Source organism: Talpa europaea (assembly GCF_964194135.1).
Source record: "Talpa europaea genome assembly, chromosome: X".
NCBI classification, from domain to species: Eukaryota; Metazoa; Chordata; class Mammalia; order Eulipotyphla; family Talpidae; genus Talpa; species Talpa europaea.
The window spans coordinates 14,629,404-14,655,248 of record NC_140081.1 but is presented as its reverse complement, the minus strand read 5'-3'; positions in this window follow the sequence as shown (position 1 = coordinate 14,655,248).

Here is a 25,845-nt window from a genome sequence, read left to right as displayed (position 1 = left end):
GTATATGTTACATTTAAGTTCACATCTGAATTAAATATATTAAATGCATTCATTTTAATGAATGAAGCATTTATCTTATTATTCTCAACACCTGCAAATGGAGTTTATCTTATATCTCTGCACTACAATTCTTCAAAATTTAAGATAAAAATAAGATTAGTGTGTGGTTACTCTATCAGTTTCTAAAAGGAACTACATAGATGGAAGTGAAAAAGGCATTAAAATGATAGGCATTATCATTATAAAGTGAAAAAGGCATTAAAATGGAAACTATACAGTTTTAGATATGAACTAGAACCGTAAACATGTGGATGTAAAAATGACACCTCTTAATCTTTTCTTGCAATAATATATGAAGAAAAATATTGATGTTATTGGCCACTGACAAGCAAACATATTTGGCCAGTTGATTTACCTACTAAGAAACTCTTGTTGGTTTATTATATTTCTTACAACAAACACATTAAAAAGCAATTCATACTCTATATTGTTTTGTCCCCAAGGAGTCTTTTGAATGTTCCTTTTAGATAACAGTCACAGAGACTCGAAGCAGTTAGGAAGTCCATGGATCCCCAGGGGCTATGTTTGTTGGCATATCTAGGAATACACAATTGATACAATTTCCCCGTCTTTTCCGCCAGTCTTTTGTTTAGTGAAAAAGATAGAGAAAAGGTTAAAAAATTATATATATCTATATGTTTAAAAGCGAAATTTTCACTTAATTTTATATCCATTTTACTGTAGATGAGTTGAGAAGGCATTATAACTTCCAGGCCCCTTCCTTATTTGTTGAGTTGTAAACCTTCAGATGAACCCAGCATCCTAGCTTTGACTGCATAGTTTGGGCTGCAATAGTTTTGAATGAAAACGTGAAAATAACATCATGCTCGAATAGAATAAATGAAATTAAGTCTGGTCAATGCAGAGATTCTCTACAAAAATCACTTTATTCAGAGAAAAAGATGTTCAATTATAAGAGATGGGACATCAGAAAACCATTATGACTTTTTTTTAAAGATTTATTTATTTATACAAGAACTGGGGTACAGGTCAGAAGCGCGGGAGGGTGAGAGAATTCACCAGAGCCAGAGCAGGGAGCAGAACAGGCAGACTGACTGAAGACACTGCTGAAGGGAGCAGCAGGCGAGGCAGGAGAGGTCTGCTGTGCTATGTGGAGTTCTCCCTGGCTGGCGGGGAATCTAACCGGCACTGCGGACAGCTGCAGACAGCTTCGCATTGTGGCGCTCAATCCCTGTGCCACTGTGGAGGCCCACCATTATGACATTTACTTAATCACTGATCAACTGAGAACTTAAGATGCTTTATAGTTTTTTTTTTTTAATTTACAATATTCATTACAGAATTTTGTTTTCTTCTAGAATAACTAGTCTGTAACATAAGGAAAAAGTAAAGGAACGATTTACACAAACAGAACCACTGAGGTCATCACTATAATTAAGACATTTTTTTCCCCATGCACATACTTACATAGATGATGGAATCTAATATTCTTGTGCCATACCACAGGCATTCTTATATCACTAAATATGCATTTAAGAATCATTTAGATGGCTAACAATAATAATGCTGGCTGAGATAATATGAGCAAGAAATAACATCCCATGATCTTTCTGTTTTCTGATTGTATTATTCTAATTTTCTTGGTTTATGTCATGCCCAAGAGAGGCATTTATACCTAAGTGAATATACCGCTGGTTCTTTCAGGGCACCTCCACACGTAATACTGCCCTGTAGAGGGCAGCGTTGGTTTCTCTGGCACAATTCAGAGGCAACAATTGCTATATTAGCCTTGGTAGATAAGAACGCCATGGTGTTGAAAACTACCCTCCCTCTATGCCGCCATGACTACTTCATTCAAATGCCCATTATGATAGTTCTGGGGTGGTCAGTTTTGAAAGTTGGCGGATATCAACTGGATAAGTCATGTTTAGTGCTTCTTCAGTGGAGGCTGCTTTCTAGATGGGATTAATATGTGATATTCATATTTAGTTTACAAAGATATTTGTATTTAGTTCACACTCACCTGTCGATACACAAGCCTCTACTCCAAATCTCCTTGTCTCCAATCTCACAATTTCTCTCCTTTGTTTTGTTTCTTCTGAATACTCAAGGAATTCTGATAGCTTTCATGTACTAAATGGTACCATCACAAAACTAAGGGGCATCCTTATTGAGAAGCTTAGTCTAGTTTAGAGGTGAGCCAATAGGGAAGTAGGCCAAGCATGGCCTGCTACTTGTTTTTTTGTAAATGAAGTTTAATTGGAACACAGTCACACCCAACATTTGCATATTGCCTATGACTGCTTTTGTGCTACAAGGAGAGATTTGAGCAGTTGAGACAGAGATGGTGGTCTGCAAAGCTTAAAATATTTACTCTGAATGAATGAATGAATGAAAGAATCTTAATTAAGCACAGACAAGTAGAGAGACATAGAATACTGGTAGCAGTGCATTCCAAATCCTGTTTAGTTCTTTCTTGATTTCATGGCTTACCTCCTACTTACATGTATTAATAAGTTTGGATAAAGAAAAAAAAAAGTATGGCCCTTTTCAGAAAGTTTGCCAATCCTGTATATATTGATTCAATCAGTTATTTAAAACTGATCTTTCTCTGTTTTCTGATTATATTCTAATTTTCTTGGTTTATGTCATCATTGCTTTTCTGACTTCTTATAGTTAATTTTTTCACTTCTATTATGCTGTGTGACAATGAAATATGTTTCATGTTGCTTTTAATAATTTACTGTGTACAAATTTAGCCCCAATAGATTTTTCTGATACAATTATAAGAGATGGGACATCAGAAAACCATTATGACTTTTTTTTAAAGATTTATTTGTTTATACAAGAACTGGGGTACAGGTCAGAAGCATGGGAGGGTAAGAGAATTCACCAGAGCCAGAGCAGGGAGCAGAACAGGCAGACTGACCAAAGACACTGCTGAAGGGAGCAGCAGGTGAGGCAGGAGAGGTCTGCTGTGCCATGTGGAGTACTCCCTGTCTGATACAGGACATTCTCATTTGGATGTATGTGGAACAGTCTGAATTTTCTATTTTAATTTCTTCTCTATTCCAAAATATTTCTAGAAAAGTGCTTTCCCCCAAATATTTTTTTAAAGTTTCTGCTTTTAGTTCCCAGTTTTGTTGAGCACTGCTCAATTATTCCTATAGTAAATCTACAATTAGAAATTTATTAAGGTTTTCCTTATGACCTATGATGTCATTTTAGTAATATCCTAAGATCATCTGACAAGATTTTGAAGTCCTTACAATAGATAAATTCAGAAGTACATCTACTTAATTACTCTATTTGCCTACTTTGGTTGCCAAAGCCAGGGCGATATAGGTTAAACATTTCTAAGCTAAAACTTGATTTTGAAATGGACTAAAGCTTTATCAGACTAAATAGGAATACTTTATAGGACTAGGAGTGTGGAAAGAAGATAAACATGAGTTTTGTAAATTTAACAAGACATGTCCATATGTTGTTAGATGTATGTGAAAACAAGACACCTGCTTATTCTTCATAGAGTTTTAAGATTAGAAACTGCCACTCCAGAGTGCCATTAATGGGCATGAGGCTGCCAAGATAGTATATTTCTCTTTCTGATTGGAATATCCTTGAATTAATAGAAGGCTTAGATCCTGGTAATGAATCTTTGAACCTATCTTCTAATCTTAAATACATTTGCATTGACCTTCTGATTCTTCCCTAATTGATTTCAATACATGGCAGTGAGTTCAGAACCTTCAGTTAATTTAAATCTGTGACATAAAATAAAGACTGAGCTAGAGAATCATCTCTATTTCTTAATTCTTGTTTAAGCAAAATCCAAAGGCTAATCACCCACTGAACATGAATTGCTATAGTCATAGTCTAGTTTCTGCAACATAAGAGACTTTTAAGAGAACTTACATAACCAGCTAAGGGTATTTACCTTTTATAAAAAATAGAAAATCAAGAATTTTTACAGGTACTCTAAAAAATTGTAACTTTCTGTGTAATACAGAATTTACATCTTAGGGGTTACAACCTAAAAATAAAATTCCCAAGGACCACACTACCTTCTTTCAAGAATCTCTCTTTTGGAATGAAATATAATGTAAAGCTAATACCACAAAGGCGAACATTTATAGAAATAAACCGGCAGTTCTTATAGTTAAGGAAAACTGTAACCAAAGGTAACCAGAAATAAACTTCATTCTTGAATTGTCCAACAGTAAATTTTCCCCCTCATATTTTAATGGAGTTTCTAAGGATTGCTTGCTCCCCTTTCAGAGACATTCAAATTCCTATTCTTCAAGGAATAAAGTGTTCATCACCATTTACTTTTATATGATATGTGTATAATAATGCCATATCATATGTAAAGGCAATTAAGAAAAATATGCCCCAAATCAATATAAACTGGCATTATTACTGGTACAGGACAGATGTGATGCATAAGGTTTTTATTTAAAAAAAAATAATGGAAAGAATTCAAATTAAGAATCGATCTTGGAAAAGTGCCACAAGTTAACGTTTGAGGAAATAACGCCCCACAATGTATCTCCTTAACGTCCCGCAATGATACATCACTATTCCTAGAAAGCATCAGAAGTCACAGGGTCTTTAAATATCAATTTAATATTTTTGAATGCTCTTAATGGTAAAGTGGCTTAATTTTTAAATTAATGCTTCACAGTTGATTCTATTTAAATATAGCAGTCTTTTCAAGATATGTTTTAACATGCGACTGAATTTTAAAATATGATTGACCCAAACTGGTCATTTTCTCTTCATATTTAGGAGTGTTTTCAACAAATCATAGATTTTATCCTTGACCTTGTTTTTAAAATATATATATATATATATATATATATATATATATATTAGTTTTCTAAAGAAAAAAAAGAAAGCCTAGACTTCAATCATTTAAAATACCATATCTGGATAATAAGCAACTTAGGTGATATTAAAACATTTCAAATACCAAAAAAAAATTTTTTTGTTGTTTAAAAAATCTTTTATCCATATATTTTCAATGAGCACTTTCAATATGAGATTTTTTTTTATTCATGCTACAAACTAGCAGAAGGTCTCACTGGAGGTAAGGGGTTAAGATAGTACTCTAAGAAGCAAATGTGATCCCAAAACTTGAATACATTGAGTAATACTGTGTTCTGATCTTTAGAGTGATTCCAGAATAGGAGAACAATAAAAAGAGAAGGAGGGTAACAACAGAGTTACATTGCAAGGATTCACAGTGTCCTCAAAAGTATTTGTTGAAATTGCAGAACTTTTATCTCCTACTCTTGAAGGATCATTGAAAATTTTGCTACCATTTTAGTCAACTGGAAGAAAAACCTAGCTCATCTCAGGTTGCGTGATACCATTAAGGAGCCAAAAAAATTGTATTCTCATATTTTACTTCAGACATGAATTATTTTAAATGTATGAAAGAAATTGTTTGCTTGGATGATATAGTCGAGTGATCGCTATGTAGGAGATTTCTCAAAGGCAGATGGGTTTCATACATAATACATTGTGAAGTTGCATTTGGGGGGAAATAGTTGTTTTCACATTCTGTTTCACACTCATGAGAGCAACTCTGTGCATGGACCTAGCTTACAGGTAATGTCACTTGTTTCTGTTTGTGAATTGGCCGCATTAAGTAGAATCATTTTGAGATTTTCAGATTTAGCTCCTAAGCATGTTATTAAAAACTTGTCAGACCAGGAGATTCATCAGTACATGGAATAGAAATTATAAAAGTAGATAATAGTCAAGGCAGTTTACCAAGGATTTCAATTCTGAGGACTGCCAACATGCAATCCCCAAAGAATATAATTTGGAAGGTACATTAAGTGTCCGCAGATACACAGCACTTAAGCGTTAGCTATGACATTTCCGTTTTTCTTTTTACATTGTTGGCTTATATCACTCAGCGAGATATCTGTTGGCTTTGCTGAATGAAAATCATTAAACATAGGAAGGAGAAAAAATATGTATGTTCAATTCCAGGGAAAAATGAGTCCTTACCAGTACAATGCTGGAAGTCTTTCTGAATGATAAAAGCTTGTGTTTGGTGTATGTATGATACAGAGACATTGCAGAGGCCAGGGTGAAAAATAAATCCGACCAATTAATATGTAATTTCAAGAACATTGGAATTTACACTGAGTGTACACAGAGATCACAAGATGAGGATGTGTGGAAGAAAAAAGAGCTAAGGGAACATCAAAGTGAAATGCTGAGAGAAGCAGGTGGGAAAAAATATTTTTTATTTTAAATTTAATTTATTCTTTTTTTAAAGATTTATTTATTTATGCACACAAGAGCTGGGGTACAGGCCAGAAATGCGGGGTGGGGGGAAGTGAGAGGATTCACCAGTGACAGAGTGGGGAACAGAAGAGGCAGATTGACTGAAGTAGACTGCTGAGGGGAGCAGCGGGCAAGACAAGAGAGGTTTGTTGCACCATGTGGGTTGCTCCCTGGCCGGCTGGGGATAGAAATCATGCTGCAGAGGCTGCAGATTGCCTCATAGTGCAGTGCTTAACCCCTTGCACCACCAGAGAGGCCCAAAATTACTTTATTCTGCGTGTAAAGAATCATCAGTGGCTAAAGGGAATCTTCACATTTTTAGTTATGGTGAAAATATGCCATAGAGTTACTGTGGCTTTGCAAAGACCTGGAATTCCCTCCCCTCTTCGATAGCATTCACTGTATTTTAATGGCAGCAAGATGATGTAAAAATTTTTGACACAATTAATGACTACTTAAAAAAAGGCACCTGTGTTTAATCATTGATCTGTAAGTATCATTTATATACTTTACTGAAGTTGTTGCCAGAGTGGACACAAAACATGGGTGTTGTTGCTGTTAATGTTGGCTTTATTTCTTTTTTTTTTTTTTGGCATCTTTAATTGAGGTAATGCTAGTTTACAATACTGTGTGTGGTTTAGGGGGATAGGCACCTAGCTCCTTAGAAGTATGTCTCCACAACATGTTCTCCATCACAGTCCACTGGGCTCTATCCATACGTTGTTCCCCCTCTAGTAGCTTCTACTGTCAGATTTCAAGTGTTGGTTTTGGTGTAGTTTTGTCTACTAGGCAGGAAATACTTAGACCACTATTTTGTGTATTTACGTTTGCTCTTAATTTTTCCCGCAGAAAGAGCCTTCCAGTGGCAGAAATTTCCTATTGCCAGTGCAACAACTTACCGCAAATTGAATGGCATAAAACAACACATTTTCCTCCAGTGCTGTAGGTCAGAAGTCCCACAGGGGACTCAATGGGCTAAAATGAATGGGTCATTAGAATCATGTTCCTTCTGCAATACCTGGGGGAGAATGTTTCCTTGCCTTTCCTCGTTCCTAGAGTCTGCTTAGAGTCTTGATTCCTGGCTCCTTTTGCCATGTTTAAAATCATCTTTATAGCAGGCACTGTACCAATATTTCTTGAAGAGTGAACCAAAAATCTATCTAGATCCCACATACCTTGATTCCCAGCCAGAGGCTCTAACTATAACATCATAGTGTCGCTTTTTCTGTTAGTATTGCTGTTTTATTACAAATCGTATTCTGAACATGATTCCATTGTTTTCACACTTAAACTAAGGTAAAAGGCTTTCTCTGCTTCAGCATAACTGAGAGGTTGCTGTGCACTCATGTACTCCACATAAAATATCTTCCCATTCAGATTGTAGTTAAGCTGGATCAAGACCCATGTAGAAAACTGACTTGTTGCAATGCTTACTTCTCTTAGTTTGCTAAGGAAAGCGAAAACACACCAATTTAATGAAATTGAAAAAAAAAAATAAAAAAATGAATAGAAAACAAATACTTTCTTGTACATGTTTAATCACTTAAATGTAGATGGTATTAAAGTATGACAAATAATACACTGAGATGTATTTCAAGGCTTAGGAGAATATGTTCCTGTTAGATTGTATAGTAAAGTGATTTTTATCTGAAAGGTTAGTCCAAGAAGATGGAGATCCCTTTAACACAGGGGAAGAACTAGGCTCCATCTGCAGGTTGCCATGGTTTCAGTTTAGCAAAAAAATGAATTGGAAGGTCACCAGTAAGTTTCAGTATATTCCTTTTTACAAAAAGAAATCATATCAGTGCAGTGTAAAATCCTAACAAGATTTAGAGCAATACAGGCACTTTGAAAATTACAAAACCATTAGTCAATACCATATTAAGCTGATTTATTACCCTCCAGTGCCACAGCTTTTTAGCTGCTGATGGGGATCCAGTTAAGAAATAAGATTATGACTCCGTTCTTGGGATGTTCACAACTATTTTTTCAGAAAATAAAGTAAATTAGATAATAAATCATTGTTCCTATCACTTCTCAAGTAGTACCAATCTAAGACTTGGATATTCAGGTTGAAAAATATTTCCCCTCCTTTGTATGAAAATTCTGTATTGTCATTTTAAGTCAAATGATGCAGGAGATTCCTAGATTTCAAGGAAGGAAACCAAATTTGCACTACATTAAGCAACAAAAGGGAAGGTATTAAAAGGATAGTATCTCACTAATTACATTCTGTTACCTTCATTGATATCTCTAGTATGAAAATTCCAAGAAAGCTTTTATTTTTAAACTAAGCACAAAATATTTTATTGGCCTATTGTCCTGAAGTGTTTACATAGTTAACTTCTCTCTCAGACCAAAAAGCTAGCTTATTCATTGGTATATACTCAGAACTGAGTCAGACATATTTAGTAGAATCTTAATAAATGTTCATTGAATGAAATGAATTTGATAGGCAGTTTCTTCTTTAACATTTTCAGAATTTGTTAAGGAGTCCATGTTAGATAAATTTCTAGGACTATTAAACAGCATTTTTTTGGTTTCTATTTAATATCTTTAGCGTATCTTACACAAATGTTTACAAAGCAAACAAAACTATAACTTTAGTGAAATATTGAAAAATATATTTGTACATTATACATCTGTGCCATATTGATTTGTGGCAATAAACTACATGTCAAAATTAATTTATATATATTTATTGATATGTTTTGAACATCAATTCTTGTAAACATTCAAACTGTCATTCTCACTTTACCTACTTTTGATAATATTTATATATTTTTTGAGCTGTGTATTTCTTTTTGTCCACACATTTGTAGACTTTCATGTTTTCCCTCCTCCAGAAAGTCTTAATTCCCATGATAGAATTTTGCTGATCCTCATTATATTCATTGTAAGGATCATAAACATCTTCACTTAGCTCTACCTGTCCCAACTTTGCCCTACATAATCTTACTCACCCTATTTCAACTCTTGAACCATTCAGAGAGTATATGGTCCCGGCTTTCCAAGAAAGGTTTTGCTTGCCCCTGTGGGGCCTCCTGCTTGGGTCACATGCCTCCCTATGTTATGACCACCTCCTTCGACCAAGTAAGGAAAATATGATGATTGACTTCAATTCACACAGTTGCCCTGTTGCTCACCTCTCTGATAGGGATCAAATGGCATTTGTTGGCAAATAAAGGGTTTAGTAGGCAGAATAAAATGATATCCACAACCTAATCCCCCTAACCTATGGATATATTTGATTACATGACAGAGGCATTAAGTTGGCAGGTGGAATTAATAGGATGACCTTAAAGTAGGGAGAACATTGCGGACTATCCAGGTAATGATATTTCTAAAAGTAGAAGAGGGAGGCAGAAGAGGAAGATGTGACAAATGGAGAGATGATAGGGAGATGTTATGCTGCTGGCTTTGAAGAGTGAAGGAACAATCAGCCAAGAAGGTGACTTCTAGAATATGGAAATGGGTTGTCTTCTAGAGCCTTCAGAAGGAACTCAGACCTGCCAACACTTTGATTTTAGTCTTGTGAAACACATGTTAGCATATGGCCTACTGAACATAGGATTATAAACTTGCATAGTTTTAAGTCACTATGTCGGTGGGAATTGTTTATGGTAGTGATTGAAAACTAATACAAAGAGAAACACTACACAAATATCATCCAAGAGCAATTCCTGTAAGCAAAGTGACAGCTTTATTTTGCCAGCCATGTATTACTTCTTACTCAACAGAACAATGTTTTTTAGCTTTTTTTTTTTCCCTTACAGGTTTGACATTGGAGGAAGCAGTAGCTTAATAGTGATTATATTTCCTCCAATGGCAACCATTGTAAGTGACATGACTTATAGTTCTTCTTTCATAAAATATATTATTCTGATGTTTTTAGAAAAGGAAGTTCATGTTATGTGAAGTAAGTGGTATTAAATTTTTTGAGAACTTGGTATTTAGCTTATTTTATATGAACTCTTTATATGATAGACATTGTTTCTGTTAATATCGAGGTTAATATTTTCCCAGTTAATTGTTTTAATCTAAAGTAATTAGATATTATATCTTATGTTTTATAAACCTCTTCAAATAGTATACAGGTAATTTCAGATAATTTATTCTTTCGTGATAAAATCTTCATCACTTCCCCATTGATTTATAATACCTGATTTATTTTTATTTATTATTTAAAGATTTATTTATTTATACAAGCACTGGGTACAGTCAGAAGTGTGGGAGGGTGAGAGAATTCACCAGAGCCAGAGCGGGGAGCAGAACAGGCAGAAGGACTGAAGTACACTGCTGAGGGGAGCAGCGGGCGGCAGGAGAGGTCTGCATGCCATGTGGGATGCTCACCGGTGGCCGGGGTTTGAACCTGCGCTGCAGAGGCTGTGGGCAGCTTCGCAGCCCAGTGCTCAACCACTGCGCCACCGGGGAGGCCCTATAATACCTGATTTATTATAAGTTAAATTGTTAGATGTAGCTAACCAGCCACTCCAGGATTGCTTAGTGAATGCTTTCTTTGACACTCGAATTTTCATAGATTTTCGGAAACAGCAATTTATGAGCAAAACTCTGTGGAAACCTGTAATTTAAATTAAAGTAAGATGATATCCACGTGTACATATTGCTCCGTTGTGACAGAGAAATGCCACTTGTTTCCTATTGAGAATTAAAGAAACAAAAAGCAAAAACAGCTTTCTTCCCAGGGAAGACTTGCTCTATGGCCACAGTAACAGTCACCCACCTTAACGGGTATTAAACACTTCCCAGTGACTCACTGACCACTACACAGATTTTTGAAAAACAGCCAATCTGTGACATCTCACCCTTCTGAAAGGTGACCATTCAGCAACCATCACCCTCCAGGAATCATGTCTTCACGGCTAAAGATCAGCCAGGGCCTAAACACAGCTTCTGAGGCCGGCTGGTCTCAGAACTTGCTTTAGAGAACTTGCTTCCCTAAGTTCTCTAAAAGACTGCCACTTTGCTTTGCTCAAAGAGACTGCGTGGTAGAAACACAACTCTCCCTGACTTTGTTGGCAACACAGTCAGCTCGCTTATTGCAGACACTGAGTTGTGATCTTGTCCTTCCATATTGTAAATGATGGTACCGTTCATGGAAGCCACCTCATCTCATCCACCCAATCCTCTCACTCAAGATCAAGTGTGTGGTTGCATGTGCCCCCCCCCAGCACCCCCCCGCAGTTTCAAGAACAAATTTCAAATGGTAATATTTTTTTTCAATTTAGATCTTAACTTTGTTATAAATTGACTCATTTGAATATAGCTTCTGTTTAATTTCTCATCCATTTCCTTCATCTCTGCAATAAGGAGCCTAGGTTTCATTGGGCTTTAGTTGTTCTCATGGGGAAAAAGGGAACCTTGCATTCACAAAGCATCTGAGAGTGTGGATATGTTCTGCCCTCAGTGGAGAAGGGGAACTTAGTTTCCTATTGAGAGAGAAAACTGTGGCCTCTCTCTGCTCTCAGAGGACAGTGGCTGGTCTATTTTAGTTTTCCCGACTGGTGATCATGTTTCATAGAGAAATGCTGGGCTCCGACTTTCAGAGTCTATAATTGCAGTCATTTGTTCTCTACACTGCTGCCCCTTCCTTTGCATTTGAGTCCACTGGCCGTCTTAGCACCTCTGAGTCTTCGCCCTAAGGCACATATCAACCAAGGCAAGGGAAACCAAGGTTGCCTCAGAGACCAGCTGCCTCAGGCTCACTTATCCAGCAAGCTCCCTTTGCTAGCCCTATGCTCCTGGCACCCAAGATGGCTGATTTGGGCTAGAGAGGCTTTCAGATCCGCAAGAGCTCTCCCTGGGAACAATACCTCTTATGCCCTGATATTCTCAAGATCTTCTTTACTTTCCTTGGTGTTTCTCAATTTTCCCCTTCCCTGGTTACAACCAAGTTGTGATTAAATTAAAGACACCTTTGCCACTACCTCCCCCCCTCTCTCCCTCTCTTTTCACAAACCATTGAAGAGAAGGACCAGATATCACTTTTTATATCATGGAATTCTCTAGATCACATCTTTTTTCCTCCCCATAGGGACTAAAATTCACAGCCCAAGTAAAATGGTTGTCCTCTATACAATATGAGATTTCTCCATGATTAAGTCTTCCAAGCGCATTCTTAATATATTATGGAAACTAAAGGTCTTTAGAAAGTTCCTTATTCTTTCAACTAGTCAGTTTTGGATTCTAAAGGGTGACTATTCATCCCCCATTTTCCTTTGCATGCCTCTTTCAGCAATCCTAATCTTCCCCAGATCAAATGAATGCCTCTGACTGAATAGGGGGCAATCATAGGCACAGGCATATAAAAGATAAAGGAAAAATTATTTATTTTTGTGAAAATATTATATCCAGCACATATCAATAGAATTTTTTTACAATAATAAAAAATACGGGTTTGAAAAGTTTTAAAATACATTCATAACTAGCACTCAAGATTTAAGGGAACTCAAAGTGTGTAAACTTCATTTGTAGTTTATACATATATGACATTTTTCTTGATCCCAAAGATTTGACAATATAATACATATTTTTCATAGCTAAGTGCCATGAATCCCTCAATTTTTGAAACCTAATTATTACGATGCCTTCTTTGAGGCTGAAAATCAAGAGACCCTTGGACAGTTGTCTTGTGCATGGATATTTTTGTGTGGTGTATTAGTGGAGTCAGAAGGAGGTGATGACTCAAAGGGACAGTCACTCAACTAATGAGGAGAAATGATGGAGAGAAAAGTAAAGGGGTTCCACATGGCAAGTGTTTTCTTCTAAGTAAGACTGAAAAAATATAAATAAAGTCTTATGTACTGCAAAAAAATCACCTAAAATAGTAGAATGTAGGGAACTATTTTGATTGTGTTGTTTATCATTAAATGTAGATTTCGTGAAAAGTGCCAAGTCTTATTTGCTACTTTCTTCGATTATTTAGTTGGCTTAGGGTGCCAGCAGCAGCCACAACCACACACATTTATTGCATGATTATTCTGGGCCCGGTGCTTTTTCAAGTACTGTATGTATATTATCACTTTTAATCTCCTAACAGCCCTGCAAAATAGTTGTTATTATCATCTCAGTTTTACAGATTAGAATTTATTAGAAAATTGAAACACAGAGAGGTTAAATAGCTTTTGCAAGGACATCCAGATAATTGGCGTGAAGCTTGACTTTTGATTCATGCATTTGACTTTACATTCTTAATATGTAAACTATAATATATCTCTAAAGCACTATCTGCTTGATGGAGAGTTATAGACTTCACAGTCAGCCCAGGTATCACCAGGTGGTTGTGCATACGGCGTGACAGTAATATCTCTGGGTATATTCCTTAATTATTGTTATTCCACAGAACCCTTAATTCTTTTTCATTGGGACTTGCAGAATCTGCTATTACTCAAAGTTGATCAGTGATTATTGCTTTGAGAGTATGACAATCTGTAAATCATGGTGTTGGGTTTTAATGAATAGAGAAAACCTCAAGGACTCAATCCAAAACTTAAGGAGAGCAGGAGAAGTCGGGCGGCTTCTCTGGAGCCTCAGTCATCCAAGAGAACTACTGTTTCCTGCTTGGGAACATGGACTGTCACTGAGTGACTCGGGACACCTGGCATTTGCACCACTGTTAGAGGAAGTAACTAAGTCGTTCGTGCCTGTCGTCAAGCTTCAGATGGTGCAGTTTCTTCTTTTCACAAATAACTGAGTATGGGGAGAAATACTGTTTCCTGCTTGGGAACATGGACTGTCACTGAGTGACTCAGGACACCTGGCATTTGCACCACTGTTAGAGGAAGTAACTAAGTCGTCCGTGCCTGTCGTCAAGCTTCAGATGGTGCAGTTTCTTCTTTTCACAAATTACTGAGTATGGGAAGGAAGGCTCTGTCACAACTCAAGGTCCAACATAGAGTCAGTGAGGGGTCAGGGAACAAGGGACAGGACATGATCTGGCTGAGAGTAACTCTGTCCCAGGATTCCCCATAGAGACAATTTGGGAATAAAGTTAGCCACTATTTCTGGCTTTTCTCTTCCGTAGTGTGGGTAGTTGTGAATATGACAATGAGCGAAGACAATGAAAATAACAGTGGGAAATTTGAAACTAAACTATGAAAGAACAAACATCAGAAAAGAAAAACCCACTTTGCATCACAATCAACTTGTAAATGGAAGATACCTACATGGATGTATTACACACATATTTTACTTCAGTTGTTCTCATTACCCACAAACATTTAACAATATTGAACAAAATATGAAATAACAAAGATGATGCAATTGACTGGAAGTTTTGCTTCGGGGGTTAGAATTATACATTAGCACTGGGATTGCAACCTTATTTCTAAAGTCATTATATAAACTACTAGGGAGTTTTGATAAAATCACTTAAAATATAATAATTATAACTCTAATAAAGAGATAAAGTATCTTGCAGTTCAAGTTGTATTTGTGAATTTAATAGATTGAAACAAAGGACTGGCCTATATAAATGACAACTTTTATTGTACATTTAGTGTCTCCCACAATTTATGATTATCTTCTTAACCCCCCACCCCCAAATTCTTCGATGGCATCATTCACTCAATTTTAGAAGTACAAAACAGAGGCCGAGATATATGAAGTCACCTCCTCAAGATTATAGTAAAATCATTGACAGAATCCAGATTCCAACTCAGACCCATCTGACTCAATATCAGTATTGATAAAACAGCATGCCGGATAGATAAGAATCATTCATTCTAGGGGCCTCCCTGGTGGTGCAAGGGGTTGGGATGCAACCTATGAAGCTGACCCTGGCCACTGCAGCCCGAGTTCGATCCCCGGTCGGGAGCAACTCACATGGCACAGCAGACCTCTCCTGCCTAACCCGCTGCTTCCCTCAGCAGTGTGTTTCAGTTGGTCTGCTTGTTCTGTTCCCCGCTTTGTCTCTCGTGAGCCTTCTCACCCACCCCCCACCCGAACCTCTGGCCTGTGCCCCAGCTCTTGTATGCATAAAAATAAAATAAATCTTTTTTTTTTAAATTAATTTATTTATACAAGCACTGGGTACAGTCAGAAGCGCGGGAGGGTGAGAGAATTCACCAGAGCCAGAGTGGGGAGCAGAGCAGGCAGAAGGACCTAGGTACACTGCTGAGGGGAGCAGCGGGCGGCAGGAGAGGTCTGCGTGCCATGCGGGACCCTCCTCCGGTGGCCGGGGAGCAGCCGGGGATCGAACCGGCGCTGCAGAGGCTGCGGGCAGCTTCGCAACCAAGCGCTCAACCGCTGCGCCACCAGGGAGGCCCAAAATAAAATAAATCTTAAAAAAAGAAGAATCATTGGTTCCAAGCCAGGTGGCCTGAAGGTATATTTTCATTTAGAAGAAGAATTTCTGATGCAACTTGCCTCAGATGGTATAACCTGGAAGAAGAAACCAAAACAAAAGCAAAACAAATGATTTGGGAGGGGAAAGCCCTGAGCTGGCCAAAGGGGTATTGTTACATCACACCCATAGCTATAGATTACTTCCAACCTGAGAAAGAATGTTAGGGTGGAAGAATGTTCTTCCTTGGTTCCTTGAGCATAGAAGAAGCCTAGAATATAGGAAACGCTAAAAGTGTGTTGATGTTTTGTTGATGTTGTTATGGTTACTATTTTCAGAGATGACCGCAATAGCAGATAAGAAAGATGGGCAGAGGTTATCACATCTCTTTGATTTTTGTTTTGTCTGCATCCGTAATACACTGAGTTTAAAGAACACTTTAAAAAGTGACTGTTGTTTAATGTTTCGTTCAGTTTAATCATGGGGTGAGGGTATATGAGTAATTTGTAAAGGGATTTTTTTTTTGTAAATTGTTTCAACTAGTTCTAAAAACATTGGAAGACAGGAGGTTGTGGGATGAAAAGAGTGGCAGAACCCTGATTTGCAGTACTGACCAGGGACCAACCCAGGCTTGTAGAGCATATCATGTAGTATAATTGCTGAGCTGTGGCCTCTTTCAATCAAAAGTTTTTGAAGATAGGTGTGGGCTCAAACAAATCCCACCCCCTCCCACACACACACGGTGGTCATCTTATCAACTTTACTTAAAATGCAATGAAAAACTGTCTGAAAACCCTTGGTTTGCAAACCCATTCTATGATAGAAAAAAAAAAAGGACAACTAAATGTCCACATATTATAGCCTCTCTTTGAATGGTATTTCTACCTTGCACCAGCTTTATTGTTCTAAGTAAGTCCCCTACTTTGCAATAGTTGAAACCTCCCTCATGTAGTTTTGGAACCAAATGATATAACATATAAAATAGCTAATAAATGATCTAGAATAAGTATTAGCAATAAACAGTATAGAACAGTAAAGTTATTTTCATTGGTGGCTTCTCAAGGAACTAAATATCTTAAGATCGGTTTTTCCCTCCAAGAGCAAGGGAGAGCATTGCACTGTGGTGGTGGGCAACAGTGGACTATTTTTCCAACTGGAATCTGTAATTAATGGGGAAGATCACAGCACTGGTGCGTAGTGTCCCCATTCTCATCATCTGTTCCCTGTGGCAGGAAGGAACAGTGTTAGCATTTCAGATTTCAAGAAAAAATGTAAGGATAAAACTGAAGCAACTGCATATGCCCTCCTTTGAAATGTCTGCTCCCTCTTTTTCATTGTTTCATTCTTCTAGGGATTCTTTCCAGTTTTTGTTTTTATTTCAATTTTTGATTGATTCCTCATTCCTGTGCTCATTTTTATACACAAAGTATCCCAAACCACGTTCCTCACAAAAGAAAATTTCTGTGGTTAAATATAGTTTGGAGAGGCTGCTTCACCAACACTTGTGTAAGAGTGGTGTGCCTTGCCTGACTTGATGCAGTTAGAAAAAGATAGCAGTGCATTTGAAGTTACCCTCTGAGAAGGTTTGGGAGCACAGCTACCGAGTGGAGTCACTGAGGTGCAGACAACACGCCCTCAGAGAATCCACATGACTGGGGTTAAGTTACATTTGCTGGTAAAAAATTAAAGATCGAACGAGCATGGCCCTGAATGGAGAGACCTTTTATCTGCTCCCAGAATTTAACTTAGCAGGGATTTAACCCACTGAGAGAGACAGAATATTTTCCTAGCAGTGTTTATGGTTCTAATAGTATCAAGTAAACAATTTCTTCAAGATTTTTAGCAGTTGATTTGTTTACTGAAGAGAAAGAAAATTCAGTAACTGGAAACAAATATCCAATATCTGAAGTTAAAACAACAATTAATTGAGACAAAAAAGCTTCTAAAAAAGTATCTTTCTCATGTAACATAAAAAAATCTATTTCTACCAACAGAAATGACTAATACCTTTTGAAGGAAGTCCTCGCTCACTCCCTAATTTATAGAAGACAATATCAACAGCACTATTATATGTACCGTTTTACACAATTCTCAAATATTAGAACATTTTGACAAATCTACTGCAGTGAGGAAATTTTAAAAAAACGTATCATCAATGTCGCCTAACATTTATTTTTATCCCACTTTTTTCATATTCTTTTAGATCCAAATTGAGGCACTGTAGCTTAAAACAATGTCAAAGTTTCCCTACTCTGTTCTGTCTGTTTCAGACCTAGTGCCAAATAGCCAGGGAAAACCATTAAATTTGAAGGTGAGATGCTGACAGGGATTATTAATAAATGTGGTGTCTAAGAGGTAGATAGCTGTCTTGCTCAAAGTCATTTTTTTTTCCACTTCTGAAGTGTAAGACACTCCTATTCACTGTTGTAATCAGTAATCTTGGTTCATGGTGCAGCCATGGGCACTTGAACAAGTACAAATGATTCGATTCTTTTACATCATTTACACCTAATATTATATGCCTGTATCCAAATGTTCCTGAATGCCACCAGTTGTAAGAATGATCCTACTAGATGCTTTTTACTTTGAAATACATAAAATAATAAGAGAAAGTCCTCTTAGTTTGGAGTACTTATTTGAGGTGAGAAAAAATTTAGGAGCTTGATTTGCAGGTGGGGAATAGGCTCACTGTTATTTTGAATTTTGACATCATTTTTGAAGCATCTTGCTTTCTTTGATGTTTGGTAAATACTCTCTTCTTAGAAAATGACCTGGTCTCTTAAAGCACAGGATAGTTCTTTCTGTCCTAGTAAATTTTTTGAATGTATAATTTTTTCAGTAACATTAAAAAAAACCTGATACAGCATTGTTTTATAGCTGTGTATGTTTTGGGGATATTGGTCCATACCTCTTTAAACATATGTTAACATACCACACCCACCACCAAAGCCCCAATATTCCTCTATCACACTTTTGTCCCTTCCTTTGCTGCAACATCCCCCACCCAGTCTCAGCCCTGGGGGTTTGTTTTGGCTTCATTTGGTTTGTTTCCTGGCTTTGTTTCTTTGTATTCCACATTGAGTGAAATCATCTGGTTCAGTAAGATATGTTTAAAAAAAAAAAGGTACGTAATCTCACACTTTTGTATTTTATTTTGTATTATCTCAAATATTATCTATATACAACATTTACAGGATTTTGCTACCTTGTGTTATTCATTAATCTGTGAAATGAACAGTCTTGATAGGGCTCCACATGGCTAACACATTCTTTCCTTTATTTATAATTGCATATTATATCTCTGGGCTAATCTACACAGTGATCATAGACACAAACTCTGTAGAAGAAAAACTATATAAACCAAAACACATTCATACAGATAAGTGTGGATACAAAGTGAGGCGGGGACACAGAAGGATAGTGTCTAAGATTTGAGCCAATGCAGAATTAGAAGATAAATTCTAAGTGAGATGACACAGATACAAAGTATGAAGAACCAGAAGGAATTAGAAGATTAGCATTCTAGAAGAAATAAAATTGAGTATACCAGCACATTTTTTGATAAGAGGTTTTCCCTTTTTTGTTTCTTATTGAATTAATACAACTATGACTTGTAATGTCAAACCCAAATCCATATGTCTAAAAGCTAATGGAATAATTTTTCCAAGATCAAATCTGATATCATTATCATGGTTACAAATTTGCAATAGCTTACCACAGGCATTAGGAGAAAATGCAGTCTTTATACATCCTGTTAGGATTTTGACCCATGTTCTATTAAGCCCTTGTGTAGACAGCTTTTATAGACTTGAAATTTCATTTCATGATATTAATTTGTATTGACACACTGCTATGACATTCTTAACCCAATAGCTGCATTTATTGCAGGAATGTTGAACCCAAATATTTCTATGAATCCAGCAGCTGTATTTGTATGTCAGCAATAATGTGCATTGCTTTATAGGGCATCTTTCTATGAGAACTCTTGAAAGAACTATCTTTCTCATCTCGGTTGGAAATATATTTTTTTTTTCAGAGGAACTGTCGTTTTCTTAAGTACATTCTGAATCATACATCTTTGAGTTTGAGTTTGCTGCTTTGATTGGTCTGATGGAATAATTAGAAATAGTATACAGAAAATACAGAAGATAATATCTTTAGGAAATATTTAGCATATTAAGATATTTGTAATAAACTAATCTTACTATTTGACTTTGTCTTCATTCTCCATCTTAATTTCTCTTGATCTAATTTTTTCTCATCTCTTATGTCATATAGGTATAGCATAAACATCTTTGAAATTCACATTAAATCTTCTCTAATAAGATGCTACTTTAGGAAAGGAAGGAAAAGATTGGACACAGAAAATTCTACAGTTCTACCACGTTTTTAATTTTTAAAGGGGAAAACTATTGTGCTGCACTCAGTAGTCTTTGTATATTCTAGACTTTGTTCTGCTTTTGATATATATCTTTTGTAAGGCAACACTTGTTATTAAGGTAACATTCGTTTACAACACTGTAAAGATTTCAGGTGTATAGATTCTCACCTGACCCATGCCCACCACCAAATATCCACTCACCCTCCACCACCACCAAGCCTCGACCCCTTCACCTGTCCTCTTCCTCAGGTAGCTGTTGTTCTGTTGTCAGCGTCTAAGGGTTTGTTTTTGTTTGGTTTATTTGATTGCTTTTTTTTTTTTGTTATACAAATGTGTGAAATCACATGGCATTTGTCTTTTTCCATCGGACTTATTTCACTTAGCATAATTTCTTCAATATCCAGCCATGTTGCCACAAATGGCAAGATTTCATCTTTTATGTGATCAGTATTCCATTGCTTACGTATGCCACATCTTTTTTGTCCATTTATGCTTTGCCAAGTACTTAGGTTATTCCCATATTTTGACTATTGTGGGTAGTGCTATAATGAACACAGAGGTGCATATACCTTTTCGAATTAGTATTTTAATATTTTTGGAGTAGGAACCTAGATGTGGGATTGCTGGATCATATGGTAGTTCTATTTTTAAGTTTCTGTGGAACCTCCATACTGTTTTTCATAGTGACTGCACTAATTTGCATTCCCACCAACAGTGCCTGAGGGTTTGCTTCTCTACACATCTTTGTCAATGCTTTTTATTTCTTGACTTCTTCATAAAAGCCATTCTAACCCATCTGAGATGAAATCTCACTGGGGTTTTGGTTTGCATTTCTCTAATCATAAGAGATGCAGAACATCTCTTCACTGTCTATCATCTGCCCATTTTCAAATCAGGTTTTATGATTTTTTGTAGAGATTTTTTATATATATATTTTGGATATTAACCCTGTAATACAGTTTTTGAAAAGCACAGAGATAATCTTGACAGATTAGCTGAAAGAGATCGTTCATCTATTCAAGATTTCTTTTTAGAAAAAAAAAAGATTTATTTATGCATACAAGAACTGGGGTGTAGGCCAGAGGTGCAGGGGGTGAGAAGGATCCACCAGAGACAGAGTGGGGGACAGAACAGGCAGACTGACTGAAATACACTGCTGAGGGGGAGCAGTGTGCTGGACAGGAGAGGTCTGCTGTATGACATGAGTGGCTCCCTGGCAGGCCGGGGGATCCAACTTATGCTGCAGAGGCTGTGGATAGCTTCACAGTGCTGTGCTTAACCCCTTACACCACTAGGGAGGCCCCTATTCAAGATTTCTTGACCACAGACCATGAAGCAGCTATTCTTAGTTATGATTATATAGTTGCTCACCCAACTCCCAGGATTCAATCTAGTCTTAACCAATTAGAGCATTTGAATCCCCACACAGTATGATGGAAGTAGACTCACTCAAAGCTGGTCAGTTGGAATACTTTGTGAGACTTTCACTGGAACATGTTTTGCAAAAGAGAAAAATGTCGGGGTGCCTAGAGCAGCTATGGTTCTTGTCCTTCCATTTGCAGAAATCTTAGAGTTGGGCTGCCACAGTAAGATGGGGGTCTAACAGAAGTAGCACAAAGATACTTAAACTAATTCAATTAGGCTTTCTTGCTACATAAACCAAAGATTTTGTTTATTGTATAGAATCATTTGAATGGATCTTTGTCATTTGCAAATTCGTGTTAATTAACCAAACTAATATATGCCACTGATTCTAGGAGAGGACAAAGATTTTAAAACTTACTAAACTGAGTGGTTAGAATGTTTTCTTCCCTCTAGTTTCAATGAAGTCACTATTTTTCACCTTCTTACTGTATAAACTTGCACATGCCATTTTTATTCTTATCTATAAAATAATGAATTTTAAATCATTCCGCCTGTAATTCTGATATATTTTATCCATGTATCTAGTCCATGAAAGGAAAAAAATGTAATATTCTCTTTGGAAGCATAATTAAAGAAATTTATTTGAAAAACTGGTTAAAAGACGAGGTAACTAGCCCTGAAATGACAACAACCAAAAACACTGTTGTGCCAGTGATGTTTCAAGGATGGAAACAAACACACTATGTAAAAGCATTAAATCCTGAAATTCTAAATATAAGCATGTGTGTTTGATGTCATTACTGCTTGCATTTCTGTTACTATTACCCAAATTTAAGATCTGATTCTGTATGGCATCGATCTTCATATGCTCAAATTTATTATCTATCTAAAATACATTGGCAATTTTATTCTTGAAGGGTCAGGGTAAGTGACAGTTTCAAAATTTATTTTAGGAATAATTGATCTCAATATTCTAGGTAGGTTTACTAAATATAAATAAAATGAAATATAGCTTATATCTAGGTTAAACACAGGTTTTCGTGATACCATGAATTTTTCCCATTATGAATTAAAAAAAAAATAGTGAGACTCTTTTCATCTATGTAGGTGGAGGAAAAAGCATATACTATTTCTAATCACAACTTAGGGTTCTTCCATCTAAATAGCCTTACAAAAATAAAAGGTACAATTGTGAGAAAAACGGATAAAGCTGTAGTTTGAATTTTAATTTGCTAATGAGAAAGTTATTTTCCTGATTCTTTTTTTCCTTATTTCCTCCACACATCTTTTTTACTGTAAGCATTATACTAGATCTTTCAGAATGAAACATGGGGGAATAAAATAATTGACCAATTCAAGTGCCACATGTAAGTTAAATGAGTAATTTTCAACTCAGAGAAATCCCACTGAGGTTGACATCACTGATGTTTTATTCTTATGAGTGATTTTCAAGGTCATATTGAATCGTTTCCTCTGACACCTGCCACAATACGTCCATGCTCATTTCTCTCCCAAAACCACATGACCTATTACTTTGAATGTCTTCTTTTAATATCCTGGATTCATAAACCTCATCTCTTCTCCTTTCAAAAACTCTTATTTTTTTTAAATTTTTCCTATCTGCCACCTAAATACTCAGCAAGCCCTCCAATCCCACTCTACATTTGTCTGATTATGTAATTAGGCTTTTAAAGTAGATACTTTGCTTATTATGACATAGTAATACTCCCACACACAGTTTCCCTTGTCAGGTGTAGGGTTCACATCACTACAAAAGGTTTAGTTATTTAATTGGGCTCATACTAATAGATTATCAGGAACCAAACTATGCTATACTAATGATTTCAAGGATATAGGTAAGTGTCCAGAAGAGACAGACTAGTATTCTTTTTGGAAGAACCCAGAGTTCTCAGGGGTTGACTTTCTAGTAAACTGTGATAAATTTTTTGGGGGACTTATTTGCAGTAAGAAATATAGATCGTAATCATGCTGGATACAGTGAGCTTCTGGAAACCATTCATAACCCACCTCCTCATGTCCAGGTCAGGGGGTGGGGGATAAATTGCAGTCTATTGTTAACAGTAAGTGCTTAAGCACCTAACTTATAGCCTAGAAGACAGCAATATTACATGGGATTAGTAACAATATTATATATGCATCCCCAATTCTTTATTATGCATTGACAACTAAAGATTATCTAGTGGAAACAATATATAAATAAGGAATATAATACTTTTGTGATATGTGCTAAGGTTAATGCCAAGTTACTAATAAGGATAAAGTACACCTAAATCAGATTGAGAATTTCATACCATCACCTTGAAGAGTGGTGCTTAAAACTGAGTCTTGAACAATAATGGTGACTAGCAAGAGATGAGAGAAAAGCGATCCCAGACTCAGCAAACAGTAAAGGGAAAGGAAATAATATGTGAATAAACCAAGTGATTTATGGTGGTGATTAATTTGATGAGGGCAGAGTCTGTAAGAGTGTGATAGAAGATGAAACCAATGAAAGATAACGCCTGATGTCAGGTTTTTATTTTCATTTCTGAACCTAGGGGTGGTCAGTAAAAAATATTTAAATTCTGCAGGGATATATAGCATATTATGCTTCCATTTTTGTATTTATTTTCTATTCAACTATTAATTTATACTTTAAACAAATAGCTATTGAAAGCCAAACCCTGTTATAGAGACTGATTTTACAAGTGAGTGAATGGAGCCAAGTCCCATATCTCTTTGATTTAATAGGTAGGTGGACAAGGAGAAGCAAAGATTAAAAAAAAATGATTGTTATTATAAAATAGGACATATGTGTCAAGAATAGTCAGGGATCCCTAAGAATAAATTTACCAAGTAGGGGGCCTCCCTGGTGGTGCAGTGGGTTAATACACAACCAGTGAAGCTGTCCACAGCCTCTGCAGCGCAAGTTCAATCCCCGGCCAGGGAGCTACCCACATGGCGCAGCAGACCACTCCTATCTTGCCTGCTTATCCCCTCAGCAGTGTATTTCAGTCAGTCTGTTCTGTTCCCCACTCTGTTTCTGGTGAATCCTCTCACCCCCCACCTCTGGCCTGTACCCCAGTTCTTGTATGCATAAATAAATAAACCTTAAAAAAATTACAAAGTAGGATCTACCTAGGTGTTTGTCAGTGAGGGCCTATCTGTGTAAGCTGCATTATAACAGACACACGATAGAAGAGGAAATCAGTCTTTGGTGACTCTGTGTGACAGGCAGAGAGATCTTCCTGAGCTTCTAATGGAAGAAGTAATTTGTTATATTTAAGGATTATTTAGAAGCTAGAATAGAGTTATGGACAACTAGAGGGGTTTTGTAGTGAGAGTAACAGGGATATTGATGTTAACTCCATAATCCTTTCTGAGTTCTCCTTTAGAGGAGCACAAACAGAAGTCAGAGAGCAGCAAAGCCTGTAGATACAGTGGGTCAAACCCCACCTCCCAGGGCACAGAGTGATGTGGGTAAGGTAAGGGTCTTTCTGGAGGGAATAGGGAAAGGGAGACGCAGAAGCTATGCAGCATCTGCTGGGTTTTGAATTGAGCTCATAATAAAAAGCACAATTCAAAATATTGCTTGGTGGTCTGAAGTAAAATAGTGCAAGTATAGATTGTGAGCATGGAGCAAATAGAAAAAAACTAACCTGCAGGAAGACGTAGGGGGTTAGAAAATGGAGGATTCTGGGGTTCGTCCAAATCTTTTGGTTTGGGTATTGGGTAGATAGTGATGGCATTGAGTGAAATAAGGGCAAATAGAAGAGATACAAGTTCAATTTGAAGAATGTTAATTTATAGTGTTTGTAGATCGTGTAGCCTTGTTGTAGATGAATGGATGGATGTGTAGTTAGGTAGGTAGATAGACCGACAGACAAAAAGACAGATGTAGATACAGATAGGTGAAATTTTAGAGATAGTTTTGAATTAGAGATTAAAATTTGGAAGGGAATGGCTTGAAGTTCTGGTGTTATAGGTTTGATTGTGCTTATCCATGACAAATATGTAGGGGAAAACTGATAGAGAACCAATATACCAAAACTAGGCTGCACCAATTCTTAAGTGGCAAATTAAGAAAAGAGGATCCACTAAAAATCACCACTCAACTGAATAATTTTAAATATACAGGATAAAACAGTATTGTACAATAATAAGTGGAAATATTGAATGATGGTTCACTTTTCTTTTAATTTTATAAAAGTATGGACATGCATGTAGTAAAGAGAATCAATTAAAATAATGCACGTGCATCTGATACAAACACTTAATTGCAACTTGCATGCTCTTCGATCCTGCTGCCCTCACAGTGAAGGAGAAAGCTTAAACTGCCCAGGGAGGTAAGTGCAGGAAACAAGGATGACAGACAGACAAGGGGATGTAGAACATGATGGATGGGACAAACCAAGGAAGGCGCCAAATTTAAAAGTCTAGGGATAGGTTGGGGTCAGGACTTGTAAGAGAA